General features: G+C 40.7%; 1 long non-coding RNA gene across 1 annotated transcript in view; it reads left to right on the forward strand.

The window, feature by feature from the left end:
- The first annotated feature begins 1,540 nt into the window (after positions 1-1,540).
- LOC143682838 (uncharacterized) overlaps positions 1,541-19,328 on the forward strand; it is a 35,258-nt gene continuing 17,470 nt past the window's right edge. The window contains exons 1-2 of the long non-coding RNA XR_013175314.1: positions 1,541-1,624; positions 10,419-10,461. This is a non-coding gene — a long non-coding RNA (uncharacterized LOC143682838). The remainder of the gene's footprint in view (positions 1,625-10,418; positions 10,462-19,328) is intronic.

The following is a 19,328-nucleotide window of genomic DNA, read 5'->3' on the forward strand; positions in this document are numbered from 1 at the left end:
ACTTTTAGAGATGAAGAAGGAAAATGCCTCCCGGGAGCTTCATGAAACTGGAAGCCTGAAGAGAAAGCTAGCAGATGACACCGTGTTAGCCATGTGCTCTTCCAGCCAAGGGAGAAACCCTGACTGTGTTCACCATGTGCCTTCTCACTTGAGAGAGAAACCCTGAACTTCATTGGCCTTCCTGAGCCAAGGTATCTTTCCCTGGATACCTTTGATTGGATATTTCTATAGACCTGTTTTAATTGGGACATTTTCTCAGCCTTAGAACTGTAAACTAGCAACTCATTAAATTCCTCTTTTTAAAAGCCATTCCGTTTCTGGCATATTGCATTCCCACAGCTAGCAAACTAGAACAGAAGCCCTGGTGTGATGACTGACTTGAGAGTCAATATAAAGTACTTCTGGGATTCTCAATGTGGAAAGATTGCTGTAAAATCAGTTCCCAGCCAATCTGATTTGGATTATTGTCCTGGTGCCAGATTTCTTGTTCTGTGAGCTAGCCAGCAGCCTCTCCAACGTCATCATGCTTCAGCAGTAAGGCTGAACGACGCGTGTGCAGAGCAGGTCTGGGTGGCCGCCCTCCCACGTGGGACCGCAGGCTGCTGCTGGAGGGCGCGGGGCAGTCCAGGGAAACCCAGCCACCACTAAAACGTTCTGAACCAGATCATTCGCTCAAGGAAGCGAACATTGTCCAATCTCTCAACACTTACTTTCTTCAACTCTCAGCAAGATATACTTATCCTTCTTCATATTACTCATCACAGCTATACATTTATTTGTGTGATATTTAAAACAGCTGGTTGCCTTCACCAGGCCTTGTGTCTGTGTTTTGTCACCTTGCGTATCCCCAGCCCCTACCCCAGAGCCCACAGGGCAGGTGTCCAATGCTTATGTACTGAGGGGACAAGTAAATGAACAATGCAAATTTATTCATCTCAAGGTGCTTTTATGAGGATTAAGAAGTAACAAATATTTCTGAATGCATGCGTGCATGAATATAAAATTATTAGCATGATGCCTGCCTCAGAGTGAGTACTTAAAAAGTGGTTATGAGATTCAGGTTAACTCATACATAGATTATTTAAGGATAAATATATACATTAAGGTCTCTAAAAATTTGGAATCCTTTTTGATTGATATCATTCAGTGACATATCAAGGTGATGGAAGTCAAAATTTTAAAATGTGCTGCCATTCAACAGTGTTTATCTTGAAAATCTAGGGAAAATGTTCAATCTGGCAAGTGCAGAAGTTATCTAGATTAGAAATAGAAATGTTTATTTTATGAAGACATGGGTTGATGTCAAATATTCCATAAATGAATCTTTTAACATTTCTAGTTAATGGAAGCTGTTGTAAAGATTAACAATCGACAAATGAGTGTTTTAACATAACTTTGAGGCATCAGCTGCTATTTGCTAAATCCCATGCGTTTAGATTGACAAATCAATTAGTAGACAGAATCATTCCATAGAACATCGAAGTATTCTCTAAACTAGTCTAGCAGTCTAGATAATGGTGATTGTCTAGAAAATTCCAAAGTGGGCTGCCAGATGAAAGCTGTCAGATGGTAGCACTCACAGCAGCTTGGGGAATAAGACTTTCAAACCAAATGAAGAGTCCTGGTAACTATAGGAGGGTAGGATGGCGAGATGCGAGGATGTTTGGTGCCTGGTGTGTAGGTGGTGACTGGCTTTGGCTGATGGCTGATGGGAGGGTCACACTCAGCTACTAAGTCTGCTCAGCACTCACGTAGAAGAAGGTAGAGGAGGTATGATTGGGAAAGATGCAGACCCACATATTCAGCCTCAAAATAGACACCCTCACCTTTGCTTGCCTTCTTATGACTCTTATCATCACATATTTTTTCATGTCTGGGCCAGGATGAGGACTGGCCTTTTAACTTTCCATCCAGTTTCCTTTTCTCTCTCACAGTTAGTTACCTTTATTTTGGTTTCTTTTTCCTTATAAGTACAAAGGGTTTCTGAATGGTCTTTTCTTTGATGATTTCTCTGAGTACTCCTGTTTTCAGGTGACAGGTATTATTTATTTAGAGAGTCTTCATTCTGTCAGAGTCTCAACAGGAAACTGAAGACTTAAGTAAGTATAATTCTAGGAAAGTTTATTTGCAGAAGGATTTATTACATAAGGGTGGGTGGGAGGTAGTGGAACCTCAAGGGATGGTGCAGGAATATGAGGCCAGTACGAGTAGAGCTATAACCCCTATTTTAGTTTTCTAGGCTGCTGAAAGCAGATACCATGAAATGGGTTGGCTTAACAATGGGATGTATTAGCTTATAGTTTTGAGGCTGAGACGAACGTCCAAATCAAGGCACTATGAATGCAATGCTTTCCTCCCAGAGACTGGCTGCTAGCAAGGCCCATGGTGAAATCTGCTGGTCTTTCCCTCTTTTTCTGGCTTTCGTTGCTTCCAGCTTCTTGCTTCCATAGTTTTTTCTCCTTTGTCTGAATTTCATTCTCTTTTTAAAGGACTTGAATAAGATGACTAAGAGCTACCTTGGGCCATGCCTTAACTGAATTCAGCTCACCAAAAGGTCCTATTTAAAATAGGTTTACACCCACAGGAATGGATTAGCTTGAAGAACATGAGTTTCTGTGGTTCATACAAGTCCAAACCACCACAGCTCCCAAACCCAAAGGGACAGGAGACAGAGAGATGGTACTAGAACCTAGAAAGAAAGGGAGATGTAGAGTGAGGGGCAGTGACCTTCTGTGAGGGATGTGGCCAGACAAGGGGTATAAATTCCTTGACTTCACTCTCCTACATGCCTCCAGTATTCTGCTGGTAGTATCTGAAAGGAAGACAGAAAATAGTGTGGCCAATGTTTATGGTCTCATAGTCTGTATAAGTCAGCCTTCTGAAGCAAATAGCAGGATGGGGAGTGGATCTGGAGGGGCAGACAATGTATCCAACATAACTCCCATGTCTATAGTTCTATCCCTAACCCCTTTCTTAGGCTCAAAATCCAGGACATCAATATCTTCCTTCTCAAACTAATCCTACTGTTCTAGTTTGCTAGCTGCTGGAATACAACACACCAGAGATGGATTGGCTTTAATAAAAGGGGTTTATGTAGTTAAAAGTGTATAGTTCTTCAGAGGAAAGGTAGCTGACTTTCAACTGAGGTTCTTTCTTACACAGGAAGGCACAGGGAAATCTCTGCTGACCTTCTTTCCAGACCTTTGGGTTCCAACAACTTTACCTGGGGTGATTTCTTTCTGCATCTCCAAAGGCCTGGGCTGAGCTGCGAGTGCTGAGATGAGGTATACTGAGCCTCTTGGGCTGTGCTACGTTGAACTCTCTCATTTAAGCTTCCAGCCAGTTAAATCAAACATCATTCATTGCAGCAGGCATGCCTCCTAGCCAACTGCAGATGTAATCAACAACAGATGAGGTTTATGAATCATTGGCTCATGTCCACAGCAACAGAACTAGGCACCTTCACCTGGCCAAGTTGACATCCAAACTTCCCTACTTATAGTCTTCTTGTTTCTTTTAATCCCCATAGTTGCTTAGGTTCGTAACACCAAAGTCTTTTTTGAGTCTGATTCATCTTTTCCACTAAGCGGTGAAATCCTTGAAGGCAGAAGCTGTGCTCTACATGTCTTTGTATCTTCTCTAGCACTGAACAATGTCTGCAAATAGTGGGTGTCTAAGAAGTATATGTGGAGTTTTCCTACTTAACTGATTCTGGGAAGAATTAATTTATCTTTGGGAGCTTTAATTTTTTTACTTGATTATGGAAAGTTTGCAAAACTTAACAGGTACAACAAAAAGTGGTGGCCTCCCAAATAAATATCAAGGATAGCACTGACAGCTCTGGCTCCGTGGGGAAAGAATGGGGAGATGAGAGGGAGCAGGCTTGAGGCATTTGGTGACTGGTGCACAATCGCTTCTTCTGGCCAGTCACACAGAAGGGAGACTATTTGCCCTTTAAAAATGTTTATTCCTATATATTCCTTAATTATGTTAAGTACCCCTAAAATGAGACAAATCTCGTTTTAGTTGTTTTCAGGAAAGTTTTGAGATGTCTGGCTCCCTACACTTCATGTATCTCCTCTTCTTCCCTCTTAGTCACAGTTCCCTCAAAACTTTCCCATTGTCAAACTCCCAGCCAACTCCCATTTGAGTCAATATCCTGTGCCATAAATTGCTTTCCCCACTCATGTATAGGTATTATCCAGTGACCCATTCCAATGGCAGCTAATCCTTAGCTGGGAGACAGGTGGGAAAGTCATCTCACATTGAGAGATAACTGCCAAAAAAGACTGAAATAAGAACTGCACCTCTTTTAAGGTGCTTTTATTAACTTTAGTGGGCTCGAAAGCCTAATTACCAAACTTATTAGATTTGTGTGTAAAATTAATCCTGCAAGCTAAGGCAGCAAAATGCCAGAAATTTTAGTGTGGGGGCTTTGAGATAACAGTTTTTGCTATTGAAGAACAGGATAATCACTTCATCTCCTGCCTCTGCTTTGTTCTGAATGGCTAAGAATGTTGAATAGAGGTGTGTAAGCTCTTCCTTTCTGTTGAAGAATTTCATCCCAACTGATAATTTTGGGCTTTGAGATCTGAGGACCAGATTCATTATGTGAACATCAATGCTAAAAATGTTTGATTTATCTTTCTGATTCGAGTTAATACTTCTAAAGCATTTATCAGTCAGAATCATTCTAAACTTATAAAAAAGTCAGAAGCATCTAGTCGCTCGAGTTCTTCAGGTTGGAGTTGTGAGCTTCTGGAAACCAGACAACAGGCCCTAAGCACCAGTGTGTGCCGTCATTTTATGAGGTTCTGAACCTCAAATTGTTTCTTTTTCTCATTGGGAAATACAGTTTTCTCTATGCCTTTTCCATCAACTGATTTTAGAGTTACAGGTTTGACTATAGAGCAAGACTTCAACAACCAAAGGAATCATTTAATAAGTCACTTATTAATCCTCATTCCCTATCTAGTCCTATGGTATCCTATGTACCCAAATGAAATTTTTGATGTGTGTCTTTATGATGAAAGAGGTAGTCAGATGATAATCCTGATTGCAACCAACAAACATCTTTCAAAAGCTGACTCGATGATGAAACTATACCAGCTCTATGTTCTTATTCACTCTAGGTTTAAGAAACCAAACAGGAATAGTGCACACTAAATCGTGCCAAAGTAAGTGTAAATAGGCTTGTCTTGGATGTAGAGGAATCACACAGATTAACATTTGCCTACTTTCCAAGTTTATGGGGACTAGGTTGGCAACCTAAAATAGTGGACAGCACAGAAGAATTCCACATAAAGATGGCACAAGGAAAGACAGCTGGGTTTTATTTTGTGTTTAAGAGACCACATGAAGAGTGGGTCATGGTGGCTCAGCAGGCAGAGTTCTTGCCTGCCATGCTGGAGACTCGAGTTCATTTCCCAGTGCCTGCCCATGCTAAAAAAAAAAAAAAAAAAAAAAAAAAAGAGAGAGGAGTTCTACTCCATTATATTTCAGGGATGCAGCAATATCCCCATAAGTTGAGAAATGTGCCTGTAAAATAGTTGTCGTTTCTCTCCTTTATGCTTTACTATCTTATGGACTCTAGTTTTTGTACCACTCCTTACTTATTAAATCTTTTGGAATCTGACTCTGCCCCCTGACTGTAATTACATTTTCAGAGGGTATCTGTGTTGGTTTGAAATTGTTATATAACCCAGAAAAGCCATGGATTTTTTTCCTAATCCAATCTTGTGGGGGAAGCCCTATTGTTTAGGGTGGAAACTTTGATTGAATTGTTTCTATGGAGATGTGACACACACAACTGTGGATGAGACCTTTTGATTAGGTAGAGGTGTGGCTCTGCCCATTCAAGGTGGGTCTTAATTAGTTTACAGGAGTCCTCTAAAAGGGGAAACATTTTGTAGAAGGCTCAGACACTTGAAGAACAGTTGCCTCAGAGCCAACAGAGACACAGACATTTGGAGATGCTTAGAGTGCCTACAGAGAGAGCAGATACCTAGACACAGATGTTTGGAGATGCTGAGCCCAGCACATGTTGCCATGTGTCTTCCCATGAGGTACCAAGAAGCAAACCAGAACCCAGAATTGTGTTCTAGAGTTGCTAAGTGAAGGCCCAAAGATGCTTAAAGAGGCCACCACTGACATCAGAAGCTGAACACAACAGAACCAGGAAAAAGGACCAGCAGATGCCAGCTGCATGCCTTCCCATGTGACAGACATCAGCCTTTCTTGAGTCAAGGCATCTTTCTCTGGATGCTGTAGTTTAGACATTTTTATGGCCTTAGAATTGTAACTTATACCTTAATAAATTCCATTTTTAAAAGCCTCCTATGGATTTTGTGAATCCTACACTGTCTCAGCTTCCATTTCCTCTATATCCCATCCAGGCATAACCAGTAGGATCAGAAAAGAGATTGTTGCCATTGTCCAGACTGGAGATGACAAGGCATAATCTGAGGCAAGGACAGTGGACAGAGGGGTGTGGGTCTGGGCAGTAGGCTCAGGAAACTCAGCCATGAGTGATGTGAAGGGCAAAGAAGAATTAGAGGCCAGGAGACTTCTGGTTTCTAGACTCTGTGATAATAGAACTGTGTCTCTCTTGTTTACTGATGTTTCTTTGTGCCTGGCATATGTCTAGATAAAGGACTTCTCAGATCTATCCATGATTAGCTTAGTTTGAAAGGCATGGGAAGGAGAGAAGGTGTCAAATTGTTTTGGGTTACAATAATGAACAAAAAATTATCCCCAAAACATGGCAGTAAGAATGCCTTAATTTCTAATATTACTCAGTGTTATCTGCCTAAACAATATAAAGCAGCTGAGATAATAAACTGCTTTTAACAAGCAGATGTCAGGAATAATTTTTTTTAGTTTCTCAGCTGCTAAAGCAGATAACACACAGTGGATTCACTTAACAGGAATTTATTGGCTCGTGGTTTTGAGGCTTTCTTCCTTGGCTTGTGGCATTTTGTGGCTGGCTGCTGGCAATCCTTAAGTTTCCCTGGCTTTTCTGTCATATGGCAATGCAAATGGAGATGTCTTCTTCTTTCTCCTCCAGGTTCTGTTGCCTTCCAGCTTCTGGCTGCTCTCTGGGACTTCTCTCTTACTCTCAGTCTGAATTTCATTCTGCCTATAAAAGACTCCAGTTATCCAGATTAAAGCCAAACCCAATTCAGTTAGGCCACACCTTAACTGAAGTAACATCTTGAGGAGATCTTCTTTACAGTGGATCCACATCCACCAGAATGTGGGCCAAGACCAATGTGCCTGCTTGAATCTCGTGTACCCCAGAAAAGCCAAGTTCTTTAATCCTCATTCAGTATCACTGGGTGGAAGCTTTTGATTGTTTCCATGGAGATGTGACACACCCAGTTGTGAGTGGTAACTTTTGATTAGATGGTTTCCATGGAACTGTCTCCATCCATTCAAGGTGGGGTTGCTTACTGGAACCCTTTAAGAGGGAACCGTTTTGGAAAAAGCTGAAGAGCCCATACAGCCAGAGACCTTTGGAGGTGAAGAAGGAAAACGCTCCTGTGGGAGCTTCATGAAACAAGAAGCCTGGAGAGAAGGCTAGCAGATGCCACTATGTTCTTCATGTGCCTTTCCAGTTGAGAGAGAAACTCTAAATGTCATCGGCCTTCCTGAAACAAGATATCTTTCCTGGGATGCCTTAGATTGAACAATCCTATAGACTTGCTTTAATTTGGACATTATCACAGCCTTAGAACTATAAGTTGCAACTTAATAAATTCCTCTTATTAAAAGCTGTTCTGTTTCTGGTATTTCATATTCTGGCAGTTTGCAAACTAGAACAACCAAGAATCTGTCCAAACTGGGTACATAATTCAGCCCACCACAGATAAGCAATGAAAAATAAGCACTTCACTTTCGATGTAACAATCTGGAGCTTGTAGACTAGTGGAGTCTTGCTTCTGACAAACAGCAGGGAGAAGAAGCCCTATAAAAATAGAGCCCCAGGTCAAGAAGCAGCACTAATCAGTGCATCCTTCTTGTTTGAGCAATGCTGGGAGACCCAACTGGCCTTTTTGACATTCCTTGGGTTGCAGCCTGGGTGGGGTGGAGGGAAGGGAGTAAGATTCTAGAGAAGCCACTAACATCACATTCTCCATCATCTAGGTGTTTCCTAAAAAGGGTGCTTGAACCTGGAGCAAAGATGGGGGATATAGAGGAGTGTGTGTATTAGTGTCACTTCTTTCTTTGCCCACTACATGCAGTATGAAGGTCTCCCTACTTCTTTGACTTTTAAAAAAAATCAATGCTGAGTGCTAAATTTAATTGGCCTGCAGGGATGAGACAGGGAGTTCTGAGACAAGCTGTTTCCCCGTCTTACTTCTCCATTTCTTTAGCTAGCTCAGTCATCCAAAATGTTGGCACACTGCTGGATACTCTTTGCTTCTGAAGTGAGCAAATGAATAAAGAAAACATAGTTTCAGATAAGGGAAGAAAAGACTAGTTGAGGCACTTATGGGACAACCAGAGAGACACACAGGGAACAAGAAGTTATACCTTAATTGGAGAAAACGATTGAAAAATACCAGCAGCCCAATAAGAACTTATCAGTTGGCCAGTTGAGTATTTAGCTATGCACAGTGCTAGGAGAGAGGGGACAAAACAAAAGTGGTACAGAGGTTAGTTGAGATTTTATTACAGGAAAGAACTTCTTTGAGTGAAAAGATCTACTGAGACAATTTGCAGTGCGTGTGAATGTCATGCAAAAAGTTTAGTAACTTTCCCACTAGTATTTTCCCAGGAATGTTGGATTCAATGTAAATACGTTACATATTTAATAAAGCAAAAAAATAATTTGTGTGATCACCCTTAATCTTAACAGTCAACTTGACAGGAAGTGTGGGTGGAATAGAGGAACCGCCAGTAACACTGATTCACAACCTTGACTGGGAGGTTTAACGAATTGTGATGCCTGGACCTACTGCTAGAGATTTTTGCCTAGCTGGTTCAGGGATGAGAACAGACATCAGTATCTATGTATACTCCATCCATTCTACATCCACACCCAGAAGTCTCTATCATTCTGGTGCTGGTTTGCCACAATACTTGGTTCTTTGGCTTACCTCCCATCACATGGCCATCTTTCTGTCCTTGTGTCTGCTCTTTGGGTTTCCACTGACTTCTGGCTCTTCCCTTTGGCTTTTCTCTGACTTCTCGCTTTCAGTTTCTTCTCCTTATAAGACCTCTAGTAATACGAAATAAGTCTCACCCTGACTCAGTTGGCTTCACCATAATGAAAAAAGTAACATCTTTAAAGGGTTCTATTTACAATGAATGTGGATTTGTGTCCTTGGGTATAAAATTCTACCTACTACAATGTTCCTTTCCCTTATGATGATGAACACAGGAATCACATATAATATGCCAAAGTTGAAGCCAAAGTGGCCGTTTGACCTATCACTGGGTTGATTGTGAATATGATGGTTCATAACTAAATGTGTTATGAAAGTGGGTAACATCAAAGGGAAAAGGAGACAAGAAACACTAACATCACACAACTGGCCTGTACAAGATACAGTCATGACCTTCCATTGTTTAGCATCAAATTGGAGAGTTAGAAATCCAAGACCCACAAATGTTATAGATAATATGTGGTTGTTTAGAAATCAGTGTAGAGATGAAGGATGAAGACAGCAGCCAACTATGAAGTTAATGATTCACAATCATGATAGATACATAGCCAACTCTTATGCTAGATAAATTTTCATTAAAGCAAAGATTTAATTCTTCAACATGCTGCAAGATCTCAGAAGGAAAAACCACAATTGCCCACGTACATATAGACTCCCTAAACTCTCCCATGGTGCTCCTCATGACCGATTCTGAAATAAAATCATATTTTTTCACCATAATGCAACATTTATTTACATGCTAAAATTAAAATAACATTTTGTAGATTTTATGAAAATAGAACTCTAGACAAACTTTCTCAAAGTCGAACTTTTAAAATTCCATTTTATTGGTGGCCCTGCTTTGTTGATGTCTTGAATATATGCCTGTCTACCTATGGGATTGCCTAGTACTGGGTCTACTTAAAACCCACGAAGGAGCACTGAAAGTTGTTTCTAACTAGAGTTACTTGAGGTCTGGGAGTGTGTCTTGTTTATTTTTGAATGCCCCAAATGCTTGTTAACAATATTTATTGGTTGAGCATATATACATAGGACCATTGATTCTGAATATGTGTTTGTAAATTTAAAATAAAACTCTATCTTACAAAATGTGTCTTTTAGTGTTTTTGTTTTTTCTTTTTGGGTGGGGGGGTCCATGGTCCAAGAATCAAACCTGGGTCTCTCACATGAAAGGCAGGCATTCTAACCACTTAACTACCTGTGCACCCTGCTGTTTAGTTTTGACAGGATTGTGTGTTTTTTTTTCAGGTGCATGGTCCTGGGAATCGAACCCAGGTCTCCTGCATGGAAGGTGAGCATTCTACCACTGAACCACCTGTGCATACTGCCCTTTAGTTTTGGGCCATTCCACTAAGTTGTTTTGGAGCAGTCACTATGTCCTGTTGTTTTACAGTGCTGATATTCTGGAGAGGAGTCCATAGTCTTAATGATAAAACTACAATTGACTGTTCTCCACACATTCATTTATTTTAGGACATGATGGGTGGGTGTTGTTGTTGGGAAGACTGGAAGAGATGGGGTATGTCAGAGGAGAATATATTCAAGATAAACACCAAATTGTATAGGCTCTCAAATAAGCTTTCTGAGAAGGACCTTGCTTGCCCTGTTTCTCTTTTTATTTTCAGCGTCTGTACTTTATTGAAAATCTGCTAGTCAAAACTTGCATCCACCAACTGGAAAAACATTGTCTTTATAATGGAGACAATTTATGGCCAACCATGCCCTTTGAATTTCATACATGTTGTTCATTTTGATGCCCAGGATTAAAATTGGCTTTTAGTTTTTATTTGAATTTGTACTGTGGCAAATATACAGGTTTCTTTTCTGTCCGGCGCCGTCTCGCTCAGCTTCTGATCCCCGGCCGGCGGAGGGAACAGGAGGGAGAGAGAGACAGACGCAGACAAACCGACTCAAGTGACAGACACGGGTTCGAGACACGCTGCAGTTGTGAGCACAGACCTTTACTGGAGCTAAGCTTGCAAGCTCTGTTACAAATTCCGCGCGGGACAGAATACCCCGCGGGGGAACAACCTCTATGCGGCCGTCAGGTACGGCTCCCTATGGGTCGTCTCCACCCACCCTGTCCGGGTAACCTCTTATATACTGTGCCCAAACCCAATAGGTTAGTGCCACGTATACAGAGGTGATTGGAAGATAGGGTTGGTGGGCGCGTACGTCATACGCGGAAACAGGATGTGGGTGCCATCTTGACTCACTCGATGGGCGGGGGGAACTCTAGAGCAGGCCGCAGCGTGTCCACTAGGCCAGACCCGGGAGGCGGCTCTCCACACTTTTCTTTTCTTTTTTTAAAGAAGTAACAATTTTGTTTTCTGAGAAAGCCACTGATGGAAGAGAAGATGCTTTGCACATCTTTGGTATGAATCTAGGTTTTGTAAATAACTTTGAGTAACAGTGTAATTATAAGCCCTGCTTCCTCATATATTTAAACAATTATTTGTATCCTGTACTTATCTGTGTACCTGTGACCTTATATTGAGAGTAGCAGATTACAAAAGCCAGACTACAACAAAGATTTCATTGGATCTCAGTATAATTTGGCAAATAAGGGTAGTGAACTTTTTCATAAAGCTAAATTTGTTCAGTTTAAAAGAGTGTAGCAGTTTTCGAGGGCTGCTCTAGTAAAATAACACAAACCAGGTGACTTAAAACAAAAGAAATTTTATTCTCTCAGTTTGGAGGTTAGAAATCCAAAATCAAGGTGTTGGCAGGGGCATGCTCCTTCTGAAGCCCCTAGACAAGGACCCTTCCTTGTCTCTTCTGCTCTGAGGGCCCCAGGTCCTCCTTGGCTTGTCACAGCATAACTCCAGTCTCTGCCCTTGTCTTCACATGGCTGTGCTCCCTCATCTTAACCTCAGTTCATTACATCTGCAGAGGCCCTAGTTCCAAATCAGTTCCCATCATGAGGTTCTGGGCAGATGTGAATTTGGGTGGGTGGGTGGGGGCACTATTCAACCCAGTTCAAGGAATATCCTTTATTCTGTGATTTTGGTTAAGTGTCATTTTCTTCACCAAATGATGGTGATAGGAGAATGGTAGCTATTCTAACATGTTCTTATTTGACAGAATAAAACTTTATGGGAGAAAAAGCAAGCTACTATTGGTCAAGTGATATCTGAAAATATAAACCACAACTTTTGTGAGGTGGGTCTAATTTCACTTTAGTCCAGGACCTGGGCTGGGTGAATTCCTTCTGTGTGATCACTTTTTTAGATGGTTCACCAGCCTTAACAGGGGAGTGATTGGCCTGACCTCCCCTTCTTTTGCCTTAGGAGCTTCCACTAAAGTGACACTCCTGGCATCTCTCCTGTCCCCTCACCTGTTGCTTCCTAAGGGAGGGCAAATGACATGAAAATTGCTCCATTCAGACCATCTGAGTTCTCTCTTGAATCTGCTGGCCTGCACCAGAACTGCATTTGCACCTGCCCTGGGCATTTGAAAAGTTTACTGGGAAGGCTTTTCCCTGAAAGGGGTGGCCTGTGGTTTCCAGCTCAACCTGTCATGGAGTGAGTAAGAATATTTGCTGAGTTGATGTTAAGACGCCCATGGAGGCCAGTGATTTAAAGTCATGTTTTCCAATCCGCTTTACCAGAAATAAAGCACCCTTTTATCTTAGTTTCCTGGCAATAAAGACAAATATCACATAATGGATTGGCTTAAACAACAGGAATTTATTGGCTCATTACTTTGGAGGCTAGAAGGATTGCTTCCTCCTGGGACCAGCAGTGTTCTGGCTGGTCAGCAATCCTTGGGTTCCTTGGCTTTCCCTTCATGTGGAAATGTCCTCTTCATTCTCTCCTGGGTTGAATTGACTTCTAGCTTCTGGCTCTTCTCTATGGTTTTCTCCCTCTATGTCTGAATTTCTTCTGCTTATAAAAGAATCCAGTATTCCAGATTAAGGCCCATCCTGATTCACTTGGCCACACCTTATCTAAAAATAACATCTTCAAAAGGTCCTATTTACATTGTGTTCATAAATACAGGAATGTGATTAAGATTAGGGACATGTGTTTTGGGGGGTACATAAATCAACCTACCACCATTGCTATTGCCTTCTCTACTGCTCTCTTGGCCTTTGCAGACTTATACTCTTTTTAAAAATCCTTTTACAGAGATATTTTAGTGGGAATTCTGAAGAGAGAGGCTATAAAAACACATGATCAATTTGCCATATTTACCTGAAAGCCTTGCTTTTGTTTTCAATGCATAAGTTATGTATTTATTTTTGGTTTTAGGAGGGGCATCTTGCTCCAGAGATCACATTTCTGGTGCTCCCCTAGTGGCTTCTTAAGGACACACCTATGACTGATTCTTCAGGATGACTCCTAGATCTTGGACAAAGCCTAATGCCTAGGTTTGTATCCCTTTTACCAATCATATATATGCCTATATGGAAGGCTGTCCTGATGAAGGTAATGGCTTAGTTTATGAGCCCTTCTTCATACAATGTCTGCCCACTGGTCCAGCTACTTATCTGAATTCCCTTCACCCATTTCACCACTCCTGACCCAAGTCCTAGCTAAACCCGACCACACCATACTTTCCCAAACCTCCGTGCACATGCTATTAGCCCTACCTAGCATGTCCTGCCCCAGCTCATTTACCCTATGAGCTTTTAATCAGTGATCAAGATTTAACCCAAGTGGTACCTGTTTTCAGTTCTTGCTGAAGACTTTCCTGCTCTTACTGTCAGGCAAAAGCTAAAAGTTATTTCCTGTGCCCCAAATCACCTTACATTTATCTATGATATATAACATTTATTATGTTGCCTTATTGGTTTTTTTTAAATTAATTTTTTTACCAGTGTATTTCAGCTTTGAGGACAATGACTTATTTATCTTTGGATCCCAGTGCTTAGAACTGCCTTGGCCCAAAGTAAACTCTCAAGTCATGTTTGTTGAAATAACTCAAGGGTAAATTTTCTCAATTGTTTTGCTACTTCTTGGTAGATTAATGTCTGAGACATACAGAGCCCAGGGTTCTTTGCACTTCCCTTAGAGAGTTGTGGGAAGGGAGAAATATGAACCTCATCAGAAGCCACTTACTCTCAGCTGACAACTTTTCTCTAATCATCTAAAACTCTCATGCTTCAGTTCAAACTTTCTTCTGAATTAACAATCTCTCATATACATATGTAAATAGACCAGTTGCAACATGTTCCTACTCAAGTGAGCACACTTTCCTTCTTTTTTGCCATGCTTTTCTGGATACTATAAAATAGCATTGTTACAGTGAGAAAAAAAAGAGAGCTTGATTATGCTAGTTTGAAGCTATTATGTACCCCAGAAAAGCCATGTCCTTTAGTCCTCATTCAGTATTGCTGGTTGAGATCTTTTTATTGTTTCCATGGAGATGTGACCCACTCAATTGTAGGTGGCTACTTTTTTCTTTTTTTCATTTTAGCATGGGCAGGCTGCGGGAATCGGACTTGGGTCTCCGCATGGCAGGCGAGATTCTGTCACTGTGCCACTGTTGCATGACCCTGTGGATGGTAACTTTTGATTAGGTGGTTTCCATGGAGATATGTCTCCAACTGTTCAAGGTGGAGTTGCTTACTGGAGCCCTTCAAGAAGTAACCATTTTGGAAAAAGCCATAAAACCATCAGAACTGACAGAGCTCATACAGCCAGAGACCTTTGGAGATGAAGAAGGAAAATGCCCCCAGGGGAGATCCATGAAACAAGTAGTCAGAAGAGAAAGCTAGCAGACATAGCCATGTGCCCTTCCAGCTGAGAGAGAAAAACCCAGAACTTCATGGCCTTTCTTGAGTGAAGGTAACCTCTTGCTGGTGCCTTAATTTAGACATTTTCATGGCCTTAGAACTGTATATTTACAACTTAATAAATCCCCCCCTTTTTTGGGGGTGCATGGTCTGGGAATTGAAAATTCCAGAAGCTGTTCTGCTTCTGGTGTAATGTGTTCCACAAGTTTACTAACTAGAACATTGATCTTCCAACTCTTGTAGAAAAGATGGTCGGTAAAACCAAAGTCAATCCTCTGAGCTTTTTGTGGGATGAGGAGATTATCTAGTCTCTGCACTAGAGTTGAGAAGTAGTGCAAGAACCTTTTTTCTGAGCATAAGTACTCCAAATGAATGCATCGGAGCACATTGTCTCTTTAGGATGCTAATGGCTTCAGCATACCTGCTCTGTAGTCTTAGCCTTCAGAGAACAGTGCCTGATGATTCAAGACAGAGGGGCTTAAAGTCACAGATCTAAAACTCAGCTTGCTCTAGCCCTGAATCACCGTGCATTAGAATCCTGTGCCTGTCTACCTGTCGTCCCTGTACCCCAAAGACTCACTTGGTTTGCCAGAGAATGCTCTATAAGGGCCATACTCTAAGATACCCACCCCCCCAAAAAAAAACTCCACAAAACCCTTCCTAAATGCAGGGTGAATTAAAATAGAGCACTAAATACAATTTTCATTGTATTTATTCTCAGCAATTAAATATTTATGCAGGAGGAGAGACACAGATATATAGATAGCAGCTAAAGCAGAGTTCACAAACTCAGATGCCTTCATATATGAGATAGGTGTCTTAAAGGGGTGAGACCCAGAGTAATAATCCTAGCAAGGGGCAGGACTCTGATACTGAGTATGTATCATCAGTTTTTCAATTCAAATTTTTGAAAAACATGTTGTGAGCTCACAGTCTATGAGATTTTGGGATTTCTGAACTAAAATGATGTTTATCAGGCATATGATCATAAGCATTTCCTGGGTACTGGTTAAAAGCAAGAATCCTAAGGCTTTCACCAGAACTTCTAAGCACGAATCTTCAGGAGAAGGTCTGGGGAATCTCTCTCTCTCTCTCTTTCCCTCTCTCATCATTATCTACCTACATACCTATGAGTCTATTATTTACTAATCTACTATCCAGGTGACATTGATGTCTGGAAAATTTTGAGATACTCTGAAAAACAATGTTAACATAGTGTTAATCCAAGTATAGAGATTTTAGACCAGGCAAGGGTAAAAGAACACTGGGTTCACTTGGGATGAATGTTAAGAGATGGCAACAAGGTCAAGGAGGACATCTTGGGTGGAGAGATGTGAATAGAGTGTGTGGCTTGGAGGCAGTAGAGGAGAGGGATTAGGGCTATGTGAGATCCTGTGTGTGAGCCAGTGGACTTCTAAGATTTCCACAGGCACAGGGACTTCTTTGAGGTTTTGGAAACTGATGAATGGAACTGTCTTTTTAAAATGCATTTTGTCCCTGCAGAAAGCATATTCTTAGAACTGGAAAATGGAAGCTTCTGTAATAGACTTTTCAATGCTTCAGCTGTCAGAAGGTCTCTTTGTAATTTTTTTGGATAAAAAATTCTGGGGGTCATCTATTTTTTGAAAATTTTTCATTTATAAAGGTTATTGGCAATAGATCACTTCACTCATCTGCCAATTTTTGAAGGCAAACTAAATTTTCATCATGAAAATCATGGTTTTTCTCTGTGCCTTCTTGAAATGCCATGTAGGTATTAAGACCAAGATTTAGAATGTCGCTATTGGGCATATCAAAGCCAGAACAATTGTCAAGCTGTAGTCACATGTCACTTTGCTGCAGCAAAATTAAAAGTTCCATGAAAAATGGAAGAAAGAATTAAATAAATGTAGTATGGTAAGTAAAAATATATGAATCCTACCTTTATAGATTTCATAGATACTGTAGATAATATGGATATTGCTTAACCAAGCCTGAAAAGTTCAATATTTTGTTTTGAAATTCACACAGATAATTATGAGATACTGGAAATAGAAGTAGAGAGATCTGAGCTGTGGCTTATTATCATTAGTGACAAATCAATGATGCTGTTAGTAACAATACCTTTGGTTATTATATATATGATATAATAATGTGACTATTATATAACGAAGTATGTTTTTTTAATGATAAGAGCTACTGCTACTGAGCACTAAGTATATGCCAGCTATTGTACCATTCACTTAGGTATTTCTGTTTTTCACAGCAACCTTCAGGGCAGGTATTGATGCCTCCATTTTACAGAGGAGACCTGCGGCTCAAAGAGTTGAGTGTGGGTTCATAACAAAGCCTGCCTGGCTCAAAGCTGATATTTTCCACAACTGGCTGCCAAGATCAACAATACTGAATGATTACTATAAGCAAGTGCCTACTATTAGGGCAGGTGCTAAGGTATAATATAAGATGCCTGGGGATATGGCTATGAATGATAACAAATAACAACCCAAAGTTGCATGTAAAAGCCACACAAACCTTATAGACAATAAATAACAAAAAAAGCCAGTGGAGGGAGTTATTGCTGAGGAGAAACAACAGACTTCATTTGCCTGAGATTGGAGAAAAGGCAGGATTTGGACATGAAAAGACACTAGAGTTCAATGGGGTTGTGAAGTGGTTTTTGAGAATTAACCTGACTTCAGTGATGACAATAAATTCTTCCTTTTGGAGATGGGAAGAAGGCTGGAGGAGGTTATTCCTATAGCTTCCTTATCATGTTCAGGTCATGGGATGATGAAGACCTGCAATAATCAGAAGGGAGAAGAGAGGCTGTGGAGACATAAGACTGTAAGCTTCATACACTTTACCCAGCTTTGTCTAGAAAATGTTTTTAGAACAGAAACTGCCAGCCTCAGTCAGCAGCTGTAGACAAGGAACCTTGGAAAAATGGGGTCTGTTGACATAGGCGCTTTGGAAGGGAAGCACATCTCCAGCCATTACCCATTGTTAGATATGAACAAGATTGGCATGTTTTTGCATACATGTCACTCTGACGCTGAAGTTCAATGAATGTTTTTTATAGCTCATCATTATTAAAGTTATATTTCCCTCTAAGCATCATTGCTAATCAAGGCAAAGAGCTCGCCTATAAGTTTTTGGTCCAACTGTTGACACATTAACTTCAGCACTAGAGTATTTGTTATAAGAAATTACATTTACTAGAGTGCTGTTATATAAAATTTGTTCACTTAACGTTTTAAATTAACTTACTGTGGCATTTCTAGCTTTGATAAACTCAATCTGCATCAAAGGTCTGTGAAAATTTTCTTAAAACTAGATATCTGAAGGTGTATCTCCTCCTTGAAAGTTAACCTATAAGTAAAATATGGTCTCTTATAGACTAACTTTAAACCACAATGCGTAATTTGTTGTCAGGACTACAGAGACCTAGGAAGAAGATTCAGTGGACAGGGTGTGGGATGAGTTGACTGTAAGCAAGACAGGCCCTGAGCATTAGTTTCCTGCATGTGTTGATGTTATTGCCAAGATCTTTATCCGCATGTCTCAGGCAGGATGAGCTGAGTCAGGACACTCGGATTCTTGCCCTGACTGCTCTGTTTGACAATATTGGAATTTGGATAAGTCTTTTAATATCTTGAAAAGATGTCTAAAGTCTTATCATGTTCTAAAATGATAATGCCATTATTCTTTCCTTCTATTTTCTCGAGTCCGGAGAGTGTGTTTGCATTTTGGTTGCCTCGGGGGTGGGGGGGAGCCTCCTGCCATGAAACTGCGGGGAACTGGCTAGTCCTTTCAGAGCACGAGACCAGGATTCTGCCACCATGTCTGACTGGTCGCTTTCAAATACATCTGACAATTCAAAGGAAAGCAGTAATTGGTTCTCAAGATTCTGAGCATAATCTCTGACTCTTCAGGCAGCAATTGTTACTTGCTAGTTATTTTCAACTTGGGAGGATGAAAGGATAACTTTGGAAAATGTACTATTGCCATTTTAGCAAACCTAAAATTTTTTTCTGGTATTGTATTTACCAAAGCGAATGGTTCATACTCAAGTCAAGACACATTTAGCCTTGGCTTCAATAGCTTCAGAGTCCACATATGTCTCAAAGATAATTTAATACTTGAACTATTTCATTTTTTGTTCACTTACACATTCTGCTTCTGCTGCACTTCCTGGTTTGTCTTCTAAATTGATTCAGAAGGATTAAACTCCGAACGCTCTTGCCTCTCCTGCCAGCTGGTCCCTTTGTAGATTCTTTGGAAGACATTGGATTGGTAACAATAACAGTGTGACTTTGTTAAGTGGTTATCCTGTCATCAGAAGATCAAAGCATAACTTTAGTCGATTTTTCAGACCAATCAATTGAATCCCTTTGGGTAGAAATGGACAATGTTAGCTATCTGATAGCTATTTGAAAGTT

The sequence above is a fragment of the Tamandua tetradactyla genome, chromosome 5 (genome assembly GCF_023851605.1).
Source record: "Tamandua tetradactyla isolate mTamTet1 chromosome 5, mTamTet1.pri, whole genome shotgun sequence".
In the NCBI taxonomy this organism is placed as follows: Eukaryota; Metazoa; Chordata; class Mammalia; order Pilosa; family Myrmecophagidae; genus Tamandua; species Tamandua tetradactyla.